Below are 20,028 nucleotides of genomic sequence, written 5' to 3' on the forward strand. Positions count from 1 at the left end.
TAGGTATGGGCCTTGAATTCCTGATCTTTGCAAGACTTTTAACATGAAGGGGTGTTGTATTTTGTCAAAATCTTTTTTGTCACCTAATGATATGATCAAGCATCTTTTTCTTTGAATTTATTTATATAGTGGATTACGTTGATGGATTTCCTTATATTGAATCATCCCTGCATCACTGGGATGAAGCCTAATTGATCATTGTGAATGATAATTTTGATGTGATTTTGGATTTGATTTGTGAGAATTTTATTTAATATTTTTGCATTAATATTCATAAAGGAACTTGGTCTAAAGTTCTCATTCTTTGTTGGGTCTTTGTGTGGTTATGTATCAGTGTAACTGTGGCTTCATAGAATGAATTAGGTAGTGTTTTTTCTGTTTCTATTTTGTTGAATAGTTTGGAGAGTATTGGTATTAGGTCCTCTTTGATGGCCTGAGAGAATTCTGCACTAAAACATTCTGGTCCTAGGGATTTTTTGTTGTTGTTGTTGGGAGACTTTTAATGACTGCATCTCTTTCCTTGGGGGTTATTGGATTGTTTAGGTGGTTTATCTGATCCTAATTTAACTTTAGTATCTGGTATCTGTCTAGAAAATTGTCCATTTCACCCAGATTTTCCAGTTTTGTTTAGCATAAGCTTGTATAGTTGGATTTGTTGATATTTTGAATTTCTTCAGTTTCTGTTGTTATGTTTTCCTTTTTATTTTTGATTTTGATAATTTGGATATAGTCTCTGTACCCTCTGGTTAGTCTGTCTAAGGATTTATCTATCTTGTTGATTTTCTCACAGAATGAGTTTCTGGTTTTGTTAAAAACTGGCATATAGAACTAAACAAAGAATTCTCTTCTAAGGAATCTTGAATGGCCTAGAAGCACCTAAGAAAATGTTCAATATCCTTAGTCATTAGGGAAATGCAAATCAAAACCATCTTGAGATTGATTCCAGTCAGAATAGCTAAGATTAAATACTCATGTGACAGCAGATAATGGCAAGGATGTAGAGAAAGAGGAATACTCCTCTATTAATGGTGAGATTGCAAGCTGGTGTAACAACTCTAGAAATCAGTTTGGTGGTTCCTCAGAAAATTTGACATAGTACTACCTGCGGACCCAGCTATACCACTCCTGGGCTTATACCCAAAAGATGTTCCACTATATAACAAAGACACATGCTCCATCATATTTATAGCAGCCTTATTTATATTAGCTAGAAGATGAAGAACAACTTTCTGATATGTTTCTTCAGCCATGAAAATCAAAAGTTGAATAATTGCTAAGGTTTTTCTGGCCATATATGCATGCTATTTAATAGAGTTTACCATTTTGACTATAATAAGAATGTTGACTATAAATTTTTATGAAGGTAGGAAAAAAGTGGTCATTTAAGAAATGTATTTGTCAGATACGATTTTTTTATTAGTTGGTATAAATTCTTCAAATTGAATGGTTAAAAACTGAAACAAGGGGCTTTGATGCATTCCAGAATGGTTTCCGTGTCATTATTCATACAAGGCCCTCGTCTCTCTCTACCCGCCATTTGGTTCTTAGGAGGAGGTCCCCTTGTGACCCTCGAATAACTGGACCTGCTGGATGGGTCAAGTGGCGCCCGACGTGGAGCACGAGGTACGGCCGCCCTTCGGACAATGGATTAAAGAGGTACCGCGCAGACAGTAAGACAGTGGGACAGTCCCCCGCCACTTCGCTCGAGTGTCGCAGACGGACATGGGGAGGTAAGCCTAGGCATTCAGTTGTTGTCCCATCAACCATGGGGAATTTAGGTCAAGAGATGAAGGGTTCTCTTAAGGAGAGAGGGATAAGAGTTTTAAAAAAAAAAAGGAATTTAATAAAATGTTTTTGTTTTGTGGACGAAAGATGTCCATGGCTGGTATTGAATGGTTCTTAAAATAAAGTAGGTAAAGATATTAATGCTTTGATAAAACAAGGAGAAGATGTCCCTGAGTCCTTCTTAGCAATTGGGGAATCATCAGAGATCTCCTTAAACAGGTCGAAGAGGGCGGAGAAGGTGCTCGCCTCCTAGCCCTTACTAAAGATTTTTTTAGAAAAGATCGCTGTCTCACAAAAGTGAAACTAACCTGCCTGCACACAGTATTTATATTAGAAGGTTTAGCAAGAGAAGGCTACTTGATACCCAATAAATAGAATAAAGTTGTTCAGTCTGTCTTCACTAGAGGCCAATATTTAACTTAAAAGTCAGAGTTTGTAAAAGACAGCCTCCTGGACTGCTGATAAAATCTGTGGTAATGGCAATTTTGCTGCAGACATAAAACAATTAGGACTCTCCCCTGGTGTCCTCGCCCAGACGGCACAAACGGCTCTGAGAGCTTGGCTCACTGTCCCTGCAGCGGGGGCGCTAACTATGCCCCTAACCAAGATTATACAAGGGCCCCAAGAGTCCTATGCGCAGTGCATTGCCAGATTGCAGGAAGCAGCTGAGAGAATTTTAGGACCTGAAGAAAGTGAGGGTCTGTTAGTCTGACAACTTGCTCTTAAAAACGCAAATTCGACATGTAGGGCTGCCCTAAGAGGTAAAACCAAGAGTTTAGATTTAAATGGTATGATCAAGCTCTGTAATAAGGTATATGTGTTTTCTCAACAAGTTTCTAAGCCTATTAACCTGGCCATGGGGGCTGCTCTAACTTCAGCTCCAAGATTGGTACCGAGCCGCATTGGCCCGAGTTAGAAGTAGACATCTGTGTCCTCACATTGGGTGCAGATGCCACCTGGGGCACACCTGATCATTATATGCCTCAATTAACAGCAGTTAACACAGGTAAATTTGGGCCCCCTCCCCAAAATACTTTTTTCTTCTCATCGGCCGAGTGTCCAGACTTTTACAAGGCCTAAGGGTGATTCCTAAGTGGTTAACACCGACTACCATGGGGAGATAAAAATCTTAGTCTCCGCCATGCAGGGACCACTTACCCATAGGGCTAGAGAGCACATAGCCCAAGCCCTACCACTCTCACTATTTGGCCATTTTCTTTATATGAAAGAGGAGCAAGGACCATCCTCCCCGGGATCCTAGGAAGTCTACTGGGCACGGGAAATAACTGATTCACGGCCCATGCTGACTTTGTTTCTAGAGGGCAAACAGTTTCAAGAGCTCCTGGATACGCGACAGTAATTTCCTCAACACATTGGCCTGCAGCCTGGCCCTTACAGCCCACTAAGAGATGGTGTAATCCACTGATCATAAAATTTACTGTTAAAGGGAGGAATTTAAAGGCTTAGGAAAGTTCTCACCCTCTCACCTGGGGCCTAAGATTGTATCAAGATAACTATGACAATGGCCTGACCTTTAAGGTTCAGCTTCTTAAAACCACCCCATTTAAAAATCATAAAGCATCCATAGGACTTCCAGGTACCAGCCACCCTGTTCCTGCCCTAGGGCGTGCTATGACCCTGTTTCAGCCCACTCTTCCTGCAGGGAGGCCCCCCTCTTCCACTGATTTACTGTGGTCTTCATTGAATGCTTCTGCTTTAGCCTTGTTGGATAAGACACAAAGAGATAATGCGTCAAAATTTGAAGATTGTTGGATGTGCTTTTCTGCTTCCCCACCCTTTTATGAGGACATAGCCTTATTTGAAAATTTTACCCCGCTTTCAGACAACTAGGCAGCTTCCCTTCAAGTCAGTTCAGCTTACCTTGACAGAACTCTGGGGTAAGAAGTTGTGTGTTGGGCCCAGACATGCTTCCGCCAAGGCCCTTGCTAGAGATTTGCAATAACACGTTTAGGAGTAAATAAAAATGGGTTTTAAAGAGACTTCATAAAGGTCAAAATATAGCTCAATTCTTACTGTTATCTTATTTACAACTCCCCAATCCTACATTGTCAAAATTCATAGAATAGGTTTTATTGGAAGTTAAAAAATCATTTCCTAAAACGTATATAATTCATTTTGTCAATGGTGTTTTTGTTGGTTGCAAAAACTAGAGAGCGTTCTTGCAGATGGCTATAAAATATTTGACTAAGTGTAGACTGATAATGGCTTCAAAAAAAGATTTAGCATGGTAAACTTTTAGGCTATTTGAGACATTTAGTGTATAGAGATTGCGTGTTTTCTCAAAAATTTGCCCTCAGATTAAATAAATTAGAAGTTTTAGATGCTTGCCAGAAATTGTTAGAAAATTTTGGATTTTAATCTTGGTTTGACAAGCTGCCTCTTACAAGCAGGAGAAGAAAGGAAGGGATAGAGAAATGGATTTTAGAAACTCTCCCAGGGACAGAGAGAAATCGGGGGACGCCCTGTTTTATTCTCTCTGGCCCCTACAGGAAAAATTCTCTACCCTCTTTCTATTGTCTATGGTTGGTGCACCAATCACATGTCAATTCATGTATGTTTTCTGTTTCGTTGTCTGAATGATTGTTTCGTTGTCTGAATGACTGGCTGTTTTATGTTTCATGTTAAAAAAAGAAAAAAAAAAGAAAAAAAATGGTTAAAACTCTACCTGCTAAATCACTCTCAGTTTGCACAACCTAGGCTGAGAGGTCCCTCCCTTTAGCCAAAAATCAAGCACAGCAAGAGAGGTCCTGCTGAAAAACTTGTTTTTAAAGAAAAGGAATCTACAACCTCTTAGTTCTAAGGCAAATAAGCTGATAGTTGTTTTTTCCTAAAAAATTCTCTGCAATTTTGTGATTATTGTGTTTAGCAAATGACAAAGTGTGGTTTTATCTTATAAGTATAGCTATAAAAAGTAAAATTCTTTGACTGATCTAAATTTATAAGATTCGTGTAGCCACTTCATTTGGTTTTTGACTGGTCTTAAAGGTATAAATATGATCTGTATATCTTGGTCATAGAGAATTGGCTTATAAGTTATTTGGGTATGATTAAAAAGGTATAACACTGGTTACAAAGTTAGCTTAAGTAGTAACTCAGGGCTAGACTCATTTTCAAACAAAAGCACCTGGCATAAACCAGCCCAAAAAACTAGACCTCTAAAGATACTCCTAAATTGAGATAAAATTTTATGTAATCCTTATCCTAGAAAGTAGACTTATAGAGATAAGATTTTAAAACAATGTCTCCTTAGTGGAACATTAAAATTTGTATTGTCATGCATTCATAAATTAACAGCCAAACTTCGTAGCGTGATAGTGATGTTTCTAGTATTGATTTTAAGAAGAATAAATTGTTTAAAATTGGGTCTTGCTTTCCAAAAGTTATAGATATATTCTAATATTACAACAAAAACTTAAAGATTATGGTTAAAATTGCCAGTGTTCCATTGACTGCAGCTTATAGTTTGATTTCAAATATAAAATCTTTAACTCACCCATATATTGTTAATTAAGATAATTATAAGAGTAATCATCTTTCAGAAAGAGTATCAAAAATTAGAGACATAGATAGTTAAATTGCTCCTCTAAATTCCTTATTACAAAAAGGCCAAAATGCCCAGATTAAAAAATATTTTACTTTTGAGTTAATGCAGGGCTCAAGGCAGCCCCAGAAAAGCTTGTAACCTTCTTTTATCTTGCAAACAGTGCCTGAGAAAGTTTCCCCTGTGTTCAAAAGAATTTCTTTTTAGCTTTGTTACAGATCTATTCAGATGTTTAAAATAATGCTTAAATTCGAGGAGTTTTGCTTTTAATGAACTGGTGATCACTAGATAATTTTGTCTGGAGGTATGGCTAACATAGCTTTACAATATGTAAAATTTTTTATTGTTTCCTAAGTAAAAAGTATTCTATTAGCCAATGCCTCTAAAGGAAAGTTTAAAGTTCTGGGAAATAATTGTTGCTCCATAAGATTCAGAGACAATATTTTTAATATTTAGAGTTTTAGTTATTACTGAAAAATTGTGGTACAAATTTGCTTCAAAATTTTTATTTTCAAAACCTCCAAGAAATGTTTTGTCAACAATTTAATGTTACACATGTTACTGAGATATATTTTATAATTCTCAAATACAAGATATTGTAAAACTTTAAAAACTATACCTTCTTTAAAAACAAAGAAAGAGGGGAATTATATCCCTGTGCACATTATTTGGATCACATTTTTGTTTTTGGAAAAACTGGATATAATAGTGTCTAGGGCAGATAAAAAGGATCCACTTATTGGCACATGCCATGATCCTGTTCAGATACTTAATATGGGGGGAAGAGGGAATGTTTCTGTTTCTTCCACAGAATGCTACAAGAGCATGCTAGCTTCCAATGTGACAGGCTGACCTGTGACCCGTGAGTGCCCTGACAGTGGTGACCAGAAAGCTGTGTTGAGTGCACAAAAGAGGAAAAATCGGAGAGCAGCCACTTACAAACAGATAAAGAAACTTCCTATCTCCACCATGGGCTGCAGCAAGGAGTACCAACCTGGTGCCAACTTAAAATAAAAACAACTAAAAAAGCTGACTCGTGAGGCAAAAAGACTGGTACAGAAAATGTACAAGATGCTTTCGTCAGAGACACTGTTTTTTGCCATTCAGGCCAGCTCCTTATAGCTATGAAAGTTTGTGTATCTTACCTATATGCTTATTGTTAGATAATTTTAAGAGTTAAGATTGCCAATCTTGGCAAGTCTTTTTATATTCATTGTAATTCTTGTCAATTAACTAATTGTGTAGATCCTAATTTAGATAAGGAATCTACTGTTATGTTTTTGTAAGAGACCTGCTTATGTTTTGCTGCCTATTAGAGTTAGGAAATGATCCTTGGTTTAAAAATCTGGGAATGCAAATTTTGAAAAGGTATCTACCATAGCTTTAGATCAGCAGTTACGTACTGCGCATTTTAAGGAAGTTTAAGACCTAAAGAGGAACCAGAGTAAATAGAACTATAGCTGAGTTACACCCATGCACATGTATTTACAATGGCCTAGGGGAAAGGTGGACTACGAAAACTGGTTTTCAGTTTACCTTTTTTTTTTTTTTTTACCTTTTTTTTTACCTCCCCCTGGCTCTCGACCTTGTCCTCCCTTGTGGGGCCCCTATTGGGACTCCTACTATTGATCTCCTTCGGTCCTTGGGCATTTCAGAAATTGACCCAATTTGTTAAATCTCAAATTGATTCATCTCTTTCAAGCACATTTGTTTCAGTTCATTACCATCAGCTGGACGTAGGTGATAACAAGCAGGTTACTGGAGAAGAGGCAGACATGGATACCGCTTCATCACCCTCTTCTCCGGGAGAGAGACTCAATTTCCATAAAATGCTTAAGTAAGATCATTCCCCTCCCCCAAATTCGGCCATCAGTCTCATGCCACGAATCATTTATAGATTGCCTTAGTCTGTGCTTCCGACATGGTAATATACGTTCTCGCCACATTGGAAACTAAACAGTCATCCCAGGCTAGACACATCGAAAAATTGGAACTTGAAGCCATTGCCCGTGAGAGTTGTAAGACTAAGTACTGCACAGAGATTAGTCTGGAAGCTGTTAGACAGTCTCTGAGAGGCATGTCTGATTGCATGAAGGTTGAGTGCCCTAGGATCCTTCCCCCAGGAAAAACGGCACGGGAGCAGGTCAGGGTTACTCTGGGTAGAAGTCTGTGGGCCTAAGAGTCAATCCTGTACATGGCCCCTAACATTGCACACTGGGGATCAGACCTCTACCTCTACCCACGGAGCTTGCTTCGTTCCTAAATCCCTTGGCTGGCCCAGGTTATATCCAACAGACTGGGACCATTAATTCAAGCCTCATAGATGACTTGTCCTTGTGTCCTTCGTGGTTTTAAGAGAATCACCCGGTGAGCAAACAGACGTTTAAGCGATCAATAAAATCATGGCTACAAATTTATTATACAATATGCCTTTATAAAAATATTAAAACGGGGGAGATGTTGGGAGCTATTAAGACAACTCTTGATCTCTAAATTGGGCCTCTCCCCCCGAGAAGAAAAGGGGGTCAAAAGCGGGCCACCAACACACCGATTCCGAGAATGTTCCAGCCCTACCGATTCCGAGAATGTTCCAGCCCTAAGCCATCGCTGATGTCCTGACCACACCCTGATACCACAAAGTTCCTGCTTCCCCGAGTAGCTGCCAAAAGAAAGAATTTCTATTGCCCCCCTCCTATAAGTACTTCTCCTTTTGCTTGTATTGCCCTACCCCTCCCACTGATAAGTATCTGTACTTCCCCTTTTGCTTGTGCATTTAAGCCTTGGGTCTTTCTCAAAATACGGGGCTTTGATACATTCCAAAAAAAAAAAAAAAAAAAAAAACTGAAGCTGTCCTGGCACTCACTTTGTAGACCAGGCTGGCCTCGAACTCAGAAATCCGCCTGCCTCTGCCTCCCGAGTGCTGGGATTAAAGGCGTGCGCCACCACGCCGGCTTCAAATATATTATTTTTAACATCATAGTACAATGTTAATACGGATTGCAGGTCCAGTGCATAAATAATAATATTATATATAAATATTATTTTATAAGTAAGCAAGTAGTATAAGTATAACAATATCATATATACTATTATATGTACATGATAGTTTCAGGTAAATTAGTTAAATGAATCTCTATGATATGTACAATGAAGAGATATCATGATTCAATTATGGTGCTCATCACTTTGTTCTTTATCACTTCCTTGTTCTTGCTAACCTCTTGATTTAGTATTTAGGACTAAGACACATTGTGTATTTTCTCTATGGACCTTTGCAAAATCCAGGAATGAAAAATATGTAATAATCACTCATATCATCAATGTGAGAGCAATAAAAGTACACAAGGCATCAGACATAGAAACTGAAACACTATTCAGAAGTTTTCAACCTGTGGGTCATGGCCCCTTTTGAAAAATCTCTATCTCCAAAAGTATTTACTGTTCATAACAGTAGCAAAATTACAGTCATGAAGTAGCAACAAAAGTAAGTTTAGGGTTAGGATCACCATACATGAGGAACTATATTAAAAGGTGACAGCATTAGGAAGGTTGAGAACCAATGCACCTGATGGATAAAACTAACATATAATTGGTGGTGTCTAAGAAGTTACTTAGGAATGACAGAGGTTAGATAGTAGTTCTGTAGAATTGACCTTTCTCAAAACATATTTTTCTCAGACATTTTATTTTGCTTTTATGATTAGTAAATCACACTTATAGCAGTCAATATGGCATAGTACCCAAAATAACATATTGATGTCCTTTAAACAGAATATGAAAAGTATTTTTGAAATGATCTCATTTTGAAGTTATTTGTGGACAGTTGCAATGACTCACTCGGTAACATACTGGCTTACACAAATATGAGAATCCAGCACCCATACAAAAGCAAGACATGGTGGCATCCATCTGTCATTCTAAGGTGTTCATAATGTTCCTCTGGCAGGCTGGCAGAGGAATAAAGCAAACTGAAGTCTTACAGTAGGCTACTTAGAAAGAGCATCCAACAATTATACTGTAAAGGTTAAGAATCACCACATGAGCCTTCCTTCAGTCTCAGTTCTGAAATTTATCTCTGTAACTCCTTCCATGTGTATTTTGTTCCCCCTTCTAAGAAAAAACACCGTGTCCACACTTTGGTCTTGCTTCTGCTTGAGTTTCATGAGTTTTGCAAATTGTATCTTGGATATTCTGAGTTTCTGGGCTAATATCCACTTATCAGTGAGTGCATATCATATGTGTTCTTTTGTGATTGGGTTACCTCACTCAGGATGATATCCTCCAGATCCATTCATTTGCCTAAGAATTTCTTAAATTCATTACTTTTAATAGCTGCATAGTACTCCATTGTATAAGTGTACCACATTTTCTGTATCCATTCCTCTGATGAGGGGCATTTGGGCTCTTTCCAGCTTTTGGCTATCATAAATAAATCTGCTATGAACATAGTGGAGCGTGTGTTCTTATTACAAGTTGGAACATCTTCTGGGTATATGCCCAGGAGTGATATTGCTGGATCTTCTGGTAGTACTATGTCCAATTTTATGAGGAACTGCCAGAGTGATTTCCAGAGTGGCTTTATCAGCTTGCAATCCCACCAGCAATGGAGGAGTACTCCTCTTTTTTTCACATCCTCACCCAAACCCAGACAGTATTGCATATACCAATAAGTGCTTGCTGACAGGAACGTGATATAGCTGTCTCCTGAGAGGCTATGCCAGTGCCTGGAAAATACAGAAGTGGATGCTCACAGTCATCTATTGGATGGAACACAGGGTCCCCAATGAAGGAGATAGAGAAGTTACTTAAGGAACTGAAGGAGTCTGCAGCACTGTAGGAGGAACAACAATATGAACTAACCAGTACCCCCAGAACTCATGTCTCTAGCAGTATATGTAGCAGAAGATGGCCTAGTCGGCCATCAATTCGAGGTGAGGTCTTTGGCCTTGAGAAGATTCTAGGCCCCAGTATAGGGGAATGCCAGGGCCAGGAAGTGCGAGTGTGTCAGTTAGTGAGCAGGGGGATGGGGGAGGGAGGAAGGGTATAGGAGATTTTCTGAGAGGAAATTAGGAAAGGGGATAGCATTTGAAATGTAAATGAAGAAAACATCTAAAAAAAAAAAAAAAGAATTGCCACATGAGTAAAAGCTACAATTGCAAGGGTGAGCCCACACCTGGCAATAAAACATGATTTTTCACAAAGGCATGTAAATAAATAGCAGTAGCCAATTGTAGCAGTCTAAGTTAAAGTCACTCCTATACACTAAACTTGGGAAAGATACAAAAACCTATACTAAAAATGATTCCATGATTTTGAAGAAACAGAGATCACAAGACTGTTATCTTGTTTTCTTGGAATTTTCTCACAAGTACTTAGAATTCCTATCACATGACTCCATTCTTGGACAATGTTCTGATGTCTCCCAGTTTTCTTATTTTAAATGCAGAATATCCAGAGTAGTTTTGATTTGAGATGTTGTAGATAAAGCTAATTGTCATTTGATGCATGGATATCCTATCAGCAAATGAATTATAAACACAATGAATAATATCAATACAATGCAAGCATCGTGTAATGCTCTGCTCCAAAAACATGGATCAAGGTGATGTCCTCTAATATTTGTCACATTATTTTATTGATCAGAAATATATCGAGAAGAGCTTGAAAAGAAACCCCATATAATGAGTAGTATCATGTAGAACATCAGTCCATATTTACATTTAAGAGGAGCATAAATGTTATGCTATCTTATGCAAATGGAAAATTGTTCAAATAAATGTAGTCACTATGTCAGATGAATGAACGAGTCTATTACAGACCCAAGGTCCAGGCATAAACACCGAGTCATTTGTAAAGATAACAGGAACTGGAAACATCCAATCTGTAAGTTGAAGGAAAGGAGGATGTGGAATAAAAGACCAATGTCCACGCTCACAGATATTCACTGTGGATGCACAGGTCACAGCAGCTAGCTTGACCAGCAAGAGTTTCTCTGGTGACAGAGGGATCTGAGTGTCTCATAGAATATCTTTTCTTTAGGTGCATACAGCATTAACTTGGATCCAGGTATGCAGATTTGACTTCTGATGATATGGTCAATGTCTACTTTTACCTTTACCTGGAAGTTTGCTCTTTCTGGTCATGTCCACTGTCTCTTCTCTTTTCACTTTTGTCCTTGATGGCCTGGGTCTGTAGGACCTACAGAGCAATCCATAATATTCCAATAGTTCTATTTACATAACAGATCCATACCCCTTCCTTGTCTTATTCTGGAGAGTTAAAATTGGGATAGGGTACTACATCAGCTTGCTTATTACATTCTGGAAAAAAGAAAAAAAGAAAAAGAAAAACCAAAACCGCAAGCAAACAACCACCAAAAACCAGGGAAGTGATTTTTTTGCACAAGTATAAACCTATTTTTGGAAATAAAAAGCAGAATATGAAATATTAGAGGGTTTATGAATTAACTGTAATAGATGAATCACCACAGACAGTTCTGTTTATTGGGCTGAGAAAAAAAAGAAGTATTGATAGATTTATGAATATCTAATGAGAGACCATGCAACAGCAGATAACAATCCCACTATAAGAGGGGCTGCTTGGCCCCATCTTGCTCTCTCCTAGTCTCTTTCTCTCTTACTCTCTTAAACTTTTATTTTTCTTACTCTCTCTAAGCTTTTACCTGTCTCTCTTTAAGCTTTCTTCCTCTCTAGCCTTTCTTCTCTCTCTCCTTTTCCCCCTTTTCTCCTCTTGGCCATGGCTGATCTCTCTCTCTTTCTACCTTTTCTCTTTCCCCTTGCCTTTCTACAATAAAGCTCTAAAACCATAGACTGTCTCTGTTCGTCAAGGCCTGCTGTGCTTGTATGATGAGATAGACTTTCTTCTACTGAGCCACTTCTAACCTCCCGTCAGAAGACCTTCCTGTGCTCCAGCCATGGACTGGACTAAGGACTCTCACCAGCATGGGAACCTCTCTCCCTCTGCCCTCTTCCCATATCTCCAGGGCTAGAGTGTCGTCCGGGGCCCCTATTCTATTCTCAGCTCCTCTGCTATATCCAGCATGGGATGCCAAAGACTGAGAACCTGGTAGTAGGGGCTGCCCTTTATCCCCCCCCTAGCCGTGTGGGGTCAATGGCTTCACACAGCCAGATGCCTACCCGGGGCCTAGTGGAAAGTGTCCTGCAGTCCTCCCTCATCCACCTGTCCAGAGCACAGGGACTCTGGCCTGACGTGGACTCTCTCCCTCTTCCCTCTCTCCCTACACCCACAGCCCCGCACATCACTAAGAGTATTAGCTTGGGTCACCCTTGTGGATTTCTATGAGTTTCCATTGCACTAGGTTTCTACATCATCTCTGAAATAAGCCCCAATTACAGTTACCATTTCCAGTATTCTCTTTCTCCATTCTCCCCTGGTATGATCCCTCCTGTTTCTGGTCTCACCTGCAGTTCCCTATGAAATATCCATTCTATTTTGAAATGCACAGTCATATATTTACTAAATAGAGTCCAGTGCAGAAGTTACACAGTATCCACCTAGACAGATTTTGGTGACACTTTGGCTATTCGTGGAGTACTGTGTGTGTGTGTGTGTGTGTGTGTGTGTGTGTGTGTGTGTGTGTGTGTGTGTGAGAGAGAGAGAGAGAGAGAGAGAGAGAGAGAGAGAGAGAGAGAGAGAGAGAGAGAGAGAGAAGTTTTGTATATCAAACAGCTTTGAATTTGACCAGACTATCTATTAATCATCTCTGAAAAGTGGCCTTTAATTTTAGTCCTATTTTATAGCATTAAAAAACATATGCATCAGGTAGCTTTCCAAAACATTATTCTCTGTATAATGGTGTTGAGCTAACAGCTTTTCATCACCCAGTTCAGAGTCACAGTACATACCTAGGACAGAGTACTCCCAACCACCTCAGTGACTGTTTACCCTGACAGCATACCTTTTTGCCAGTTCACACTGCATATCAAGACATGCCAGCAGCTGTCCTTCATACATATGGCACAGAGCAACAGGTCAGTGACATGAGAGCAGGTTTTGTCATGATAGCTAGGCATGTAAATGTCCAATTTTTAAAAATGCTAAATTGGGGTTAAAAATCAAGGGTAGAAGTTCACAGCAGCAAACTTTTACCCACATCTCTCAGTTACAAAGACATTAAGATGTGATTCAAATTCCTTTAGCTCAATAGGCACAGCCCTGAGGTTAATTTGCACAGTGCTGATCAAAAAATGTGAAGTTAAGGAGAATAAGTTTTACATGATGTTATTATGCCAGTCAAGCTTGGAAGGTGTGTTGTGCATCTGTCCTAACAGAAAAGCATAAGATCCTTTTTGTATACATTGATTTTATTGTAACAAAGCAACTTGTATACTTTAACATTTAAAATAAGCATCTTTTTCCTTCCAGTGAAAACCAAAATCATAAAATAAAAATAAAAATGAAAAAGTTATAACAGAGAATGTCAACTCCAAATAAAGCCCTGCAGGTTCTGTTGATTTTCCATTGAGTAGTAGGGCTCAAGTCATTATCACTAGAGAATTTAATTTTAAAAGTATCACCTTAAAATTCAAGAATGTCTGTTAAATATTACAACTAAACATGTCAAAGGAGAAGTATTGCTGCCAAAATGCTCACTAAACACTCCAATGCCCCTTGGAGAGGGGTTCTGAGAGAAGGGGTGTCTAGGAGTGGCAAAAAGAATGACTCGAAGTCAAATCATGGAATCAAGGTGATGACCTGTATTCTTCTTGCTATTCTAAGAGATCTCTCTGTCCATGTCCTGCTTGCTTGTGTGTGTGTGTGTGTGAGTGTGTGTGTGTGTGTGTGTGTGTGTGTTTCTCCAGGCAGTTCTATCTTTTTATTCTAAATAGTTCTTTGGATTGTTCATCTGCTGCTGAGCACAGGTCTAGTCTTTTATTTTACATATCAATTCAGTGATTTACTCCAAGTTTTCTTTTGATTATTTTCTGAATCAGCATCCTGTGACCTCAGCCCTTTGATTCTTAAAAGACATCAAGCATACATTTTATTCTGAACATTGCAAAAGAATTCAGAGGTCTGTCTGTCTTTGTTAAGCACAAAGGAAAAACTATTTGGGTGGGACTCCATTTTGAAATCACCATTTCTACCACACTTGGTCCTAACCTTGCTCTCTTCTAGCCTGATCCTGAACTTATCTGCTTATACTTCTATCTTTCTGACAAGATGGCTTATAGTGTAGCTGCCTTTGTTCCTTTAGATTAATCAAGTCCTCATAACTCATATTGCATCCTTATGTCCTTATATTTTACATAATTGAGAATATATATATATTTCAAACTCATGTATTTAGAACTCTTTCCAATAGCCTTTTGGGCTGTCCTGATTTTCCCAGACTTAACTATTTTGCTGAGACATAGCTATACCCTCAACTTCTGAATGTATGCTTTTTCTAATTCTCTTGGAGTTAACAACAGGGAGGACAGTCTTCAGAGGAATGTGAAATACGTACATTATTATACAAACAAGACTTACCCCCACAGCCTACAGCAGCCATTGACACTCATTGAGGCCCTCACCAGGGCCCTTTTCCAGAGGCAGGGACCATGTCATGCTATCCCCACCAAGTCCATGTGGCAGGTCTCAGCACCTCCAGCCACCTCAAATCCACCCTTGCTGACTATCTATACCTTCCTTTTTATTTATTTTTTTCTTTTTATTAAACAAAAGAAAGTAGACAGATACATGTTAGTAAATGGTAACTCTCTATAGTTTCTCAGAGATTACACAATGTAATGTCTTAGCCCAATATACAGAGAAAGGAAAAAAAAAAAGCTGGAAATCACTATACTACTACATAGAGGCCTAGCACTCTCCAGTCTCCAGTAGGGCCAAGGAAACTGGAGGGCTTTTCTTTTTTTCACACAGCATGGTGGCAATTTGAATTCATAGTTTTTGAGACAAGAAAGGATAAAAATTAATTTGGAAGAGAAATGTAGAGATTCTTTTCCTGTTTTGTTTTGCTCTAGATATCCCTAAATTAGCTGAGAGTCATGATGCTGAGAGACCTCAAGAAATGGAAGACTGAGCACAAGAAGGACAGGATTGGCTGGAAATGACTGCAACTTGATTCCAGGGACTGGAGAAAATTTAAAAAGAAAATAAAACAGAAGGTTGGAATCTAAGAGTCTTCTGTGCTAGTCAGGCTCATCTTCATCCTCTGCTCTGTCCTCACCTCACCTTCTGTTTCTTCATCCTCATTTCCTTCCCTTTATCAATATCTTCAGACTCCTCCTCTTCTTTTTCTTCTGCCTCTCCTTCTTCTGGCTCTCTTTCTTCATAATCTATATTATGAACAAAATAGAACTGCAAGGGATTGAGCCAAATATTATCTTTAATGACATCTCCTCACTTGGCTACACCTGCATCAGAATGGCTAGTAAACCAGGGAAAGAAGCTCTCTGGCTCTTTGTGCTGTGTCTTCCTACTGGCCTTATTCAGAATTTGACTTGAGTGTTTTGTCAAATCCTATCGAGATTTCCATTTGATTTCTGTGGACTTTGAAGACACTCACCACTCTTATTCAGATAATATTCTATGGAGAGAACTTTATTTTCCAAGTAAGTATTTTTATCAAAATAAAAATCTATTCTGTGAGCTGATTTAATGTCACATCAAATTCTGTCACATCAACTCTAGTCAAATAATGCAGAGCCTCCTCATCTTCCTCCACTTGTGTTACCCCACAATTTTGGATTTTGGCGATCAATACTGACCTGTTCTGAAAAAATGTTTGGAGGAGTTTGTTACATTTTTCTTCTACTTTTAAAATTTCCGCACTGTCTTGTTCATTAAGTCTATTTCATTTTGGACTTCATCAATATGTTCAATTTCTTCTTGCTATTCTTTTCCTCTTTCGGCACTCTGGGAAAGGACCAACTTATTCTCCAGTTTTAGGGCTTTATATGACTGGGTTTCTTGGCTAGGGTTGCAGATTGCCTTTTCTTGGGACTGTGGTGCAAGGTAGGTGGCTAGAAGACAGAGGCCAGAGCCCTGATGCAGGAGGGAATTCTCAGAAGTCCATTTTCTGAAATCTTCTTCAGTTTCTTTCTTCGAAGACTTGGATTACATGTCATACATGTCTTCACTTGTTAGTGTTAAACCAAGAAATTTTATATTATTTTTGTGGCTATTGTTAAAGATGATATTTATCTGCCCATTTGGGTTTTTATTGTTGTTGTTTTTGTTTGTTTTTTTTTGTAAGTTTTGGTTTGTTTTGTTTTTGTTAAAGTTGTATCCAGCCATATTGCTAAAGGTGCTTATCAGCTGTAGGCGTTACTATCATCTACGAAACTTCTTTCTCTCCAATTCATGTCTCCTTAAACTGTTGTAGTTGTATTTTGACTGTAGCTTATACTTAAAGTCCTATATGGCATAGATATGGAGAGAGTCAACAACCTTCTCTTGTTCCTGATTTAAGTGGAGTTGCTTTGAGTGCCTCTCAATTTAATTTGATATTAGATATTGGCTTGCTTTAAATTGCCTTTATTATATTTAGATGTGTCAATTGCATCCTTGATCTCTCCAAGATTTTGAATTAAATCAATACCTTTTCCACCATATAATGAAATCATAATGTGCTTATTTTTTCTTTCAGTTTGTTTATGTCGTTGATTATGTTGAGAGATTTTTGTATTTTGAACTGGTTTTAACTCTGAGACAAAAACCTTCTTGATCATAGTGGATGATCATTTTCTTTTGCTTTTTTTTGTTTTGTTTTGTGTTGTGTTGTTTTGTTTATACTCTGTCATTTTTTATTAGATATTTTCTTCATTTACATTTCAAATGCTATCCCCTTTCCTAGTTTCCTCTCCGAAAGTCCCCTATACCCCCCTTGCCCTGCTCCTCAACCCACCCACTCCTGCTTCCTGGCCCTGGCATTCCCCTGTACTGGGGCATATAATCTTTGTAAGACCAAGTGCCTCTCCTCCCATTGATGGCCGACTAGGCCATCTTCTGCTACATATACAACTAGAGACAAAAGCTCTGGGAGGTACTGGTTAGTTCATATTGTTGTTCCTCCTATAGGATTGCAGACGCCTTTCGCTCCTTGGATACTTTATCTAGCTCCTTCATTGGGGCTCCTGTGTTACATCCAATAGATGACTGTGAGCATCCACTTCTGTATTTGCCAGGCACTAGCATAGCCTCACAAGAGACAACTATATCAGGGTCATGTCAGCAAAATCTTGCTGGCATATGCAATAGTGTCTGGATTTGGTGGTTGTTTATGGGATGGATCCCCGGGTGGGGCAGTCTCTGGACGGTCCTTCCTTCTGTTTCAGCTCCAAACTTTGTCTCTATAACTCCTTCCATGGGTATTTTGTTCCCCATTCTAAGAAGGAACAAAGTAGTGGATTATCATTTTCATGTGTTCTTGGGTTTGGTCTGTGAGTATTTTATTGAGAATTTTTTTGCATTAATATACATGAGAGAAATTGGTCTGTAATTCTCTTTTTTTTTGTTGTTGTTGTTGAGTCTTTGTGTGATTTGGGTATCAGGGTAACTGTGGCCTCACTAAATGGATTTGGCAATGTCCCTTCGGTTTCTATTTTGTGGAATAATTTGAGGAGTATTGTTATTATGTCTCCTTTAAATGTCCAATAGAATTCTGCACTACAACTGTCTGACCCTTTGTTTTTGTTATTGTCAGAGAGACTTTTAATGACTGTTTCTATATCTTGGTCTATTTAATTGCTGATAAGATCTTGAGTTTACATTTGCAACTGTTATCTATCAAGATTTTCTGTTTCTCTTAAATTTTCTAATTTTGTGAATCACAGGCTTTTGTCTCTGATTTTAATTGACTTGCTTTAAACTTATCTCCATTTAAATTGGTGGTGCAAACTTTATATGCCTCAGTATAGGGGAACGCCAGGGCCAAGAAGTGGGATGGGGGGGAGGGAAGTGGGGGGGAGGGTAAGGGGGCACTGGAAATGTAAATGAAAAAAATAGAGCCGGGCGTAGTGGCACACGCCTTTAATCCCAGCACTCGGGAGGCAGAGGCAGGAGGATTTCTGAGTTCGAGGCCAGCCTGGTCTACAAAGTGAGTTCCAGGACAGCCAGGGCTACTCAGAGAAACCCTGTCTAGAAAAACCAAAAAAAAAAAAAAAACCCTAATTAAAAAAATAAAAAATAAATTGTGCTGGGTGTTGACTGGATATATTTTGCCTTTATTATGCTTAGGTATGTTTCTGGAGTTCCTGATCTCTCTAAGACATTTAAACTTGAAGGAATGGTATTTTGCCAAAGGTTCTTGTCAGCATCTATTGAGATGACCATGTTTTTTTCCTTTACTTTGTTTATATGGTGGATTATATTTATGAATTTATATATATTGAACTATCCCTACAACTCAGGAATAAAACCTACTGATCGTGTTACATGATGTTTTTGATGTGTTCTTGGATCTGGTTTGCACATAGTGTATTGGGTATGTTTGTATCTATGCTCACAAGAGAAACTGGTCTAAAATTCTCTTCCTTTGTTGAGTGTGCAGTTTATGTATCACAGTGTCTGTGCCCTCATAGAATGAGTTTGGCAACGTTACTTCTGTTTCTATTTTGTGGAATAATTTGAGGGGTATGAGGAATATTGGTATTAGCTCTTCTTTGAATGTCTGATAGAATTCTGTACTAAAACCATCTGACCCTGGGCTTTCTCCCCTGCAGGGAGGTGGGGGATTTTTAATGACCTCTTTTTTTCCTTGGGGTTTATAGGACCATTTAAATTTTTTACTCAATCTTGGTTTAATTTTGGTAAATGGTACTTACCAAGAAAATCATCCATTTCATCTAGATTTTCTAATTTACATGATTTTGAAGTAAAGCCAAATGATTCTTTGGATTTTCTAAGTATGTTATTATGTCTCACCTTTCATTTCTGATTTTGTTGATTTGGATACAGGCCTTCTTTCATGCAGTTAATTTGGCTAAGGGGTTGTTAATCTTGTTGATTTACTCAAAGAAACAGTTCTTTGTTTCATTGATACTTTGTAGTGTTCTTTTTGTTTCTAATTTATACATTACAGCCATGAGCTTGATTATTCCTTGCTGTCTACTCCTATTGGGTATGTTTTTCTCTTTGTTCTAGAGTTTTTAGGTGTGCTTTTAAGTTGTTAGGATGAGATCTCCCCAAGTTTGTTAGGAAGGCACTTAGTACTATGAACTTTACTCTTAGCATTGCTTTCATTGTGTCCAATAAGTTTGGGTATGTTATGTCTTCCTTTTCATTGAATTCCTGAATGTTTTAAATTTTTTTCTTCATTTCTTCCCCAACCCAGGGATCACTGAGTAAAGAGTTGTTCAGTTTCCATGAGTTTGTAAGTTTTCTGTTGTTGCTTAAATCCAGCTTTAATTCATTGTGTTCTGATATGGTACAAGGGGTTACTTCAATTTTGTTGTATCTATTGAGCATTGCTTCACTTTTTGGTATATAGTCAATTTTGGAGAAAGTTTTGCGATGTGCTGAAAAGATGGTAAATTCTTTTATGTTTGGGGAAATGTTATGTAGATATTTTAAAGTCTATTTGGGTCATAATGTCTGTTAGTTCAATTACGGCTTTCAGTCTGGATAACTTGGCCATTCATGAGTGTTGAAATCTATGGTTTTTAATGTGTGGGGATCAACGTGTGTCATCTTGT

The 20,028-nt window shown here is 38.4% G+C and overlaps 1 pseudogene; it reads right to left on the reverse strand.

The window, feature by feature from the left end:
* Positions 1-11,611: 11,611 nt before the first annotated feature.
* On the reverse strand, positions 11,612-19,174 carry LOC110295074 (protein SET-like; annotated as a pseudogene).
* Positions 19,175-20,028: the final 854 nt, after the last annotated feature.

Source organism: Mus caroli, unplaced genomic scaffold, assembly GCF_978045245.1.
Source record: "Mus caroli unplaced genomic scaffold, Mus_caroli_1 scaffold_1, whole genome shotgun sequence".
Taxonomy (NCBI): Eukaryota; Metazoa; Chordata; class Mammalia; order Rodentia; family Muridae; genus Mus; species Mus caroli.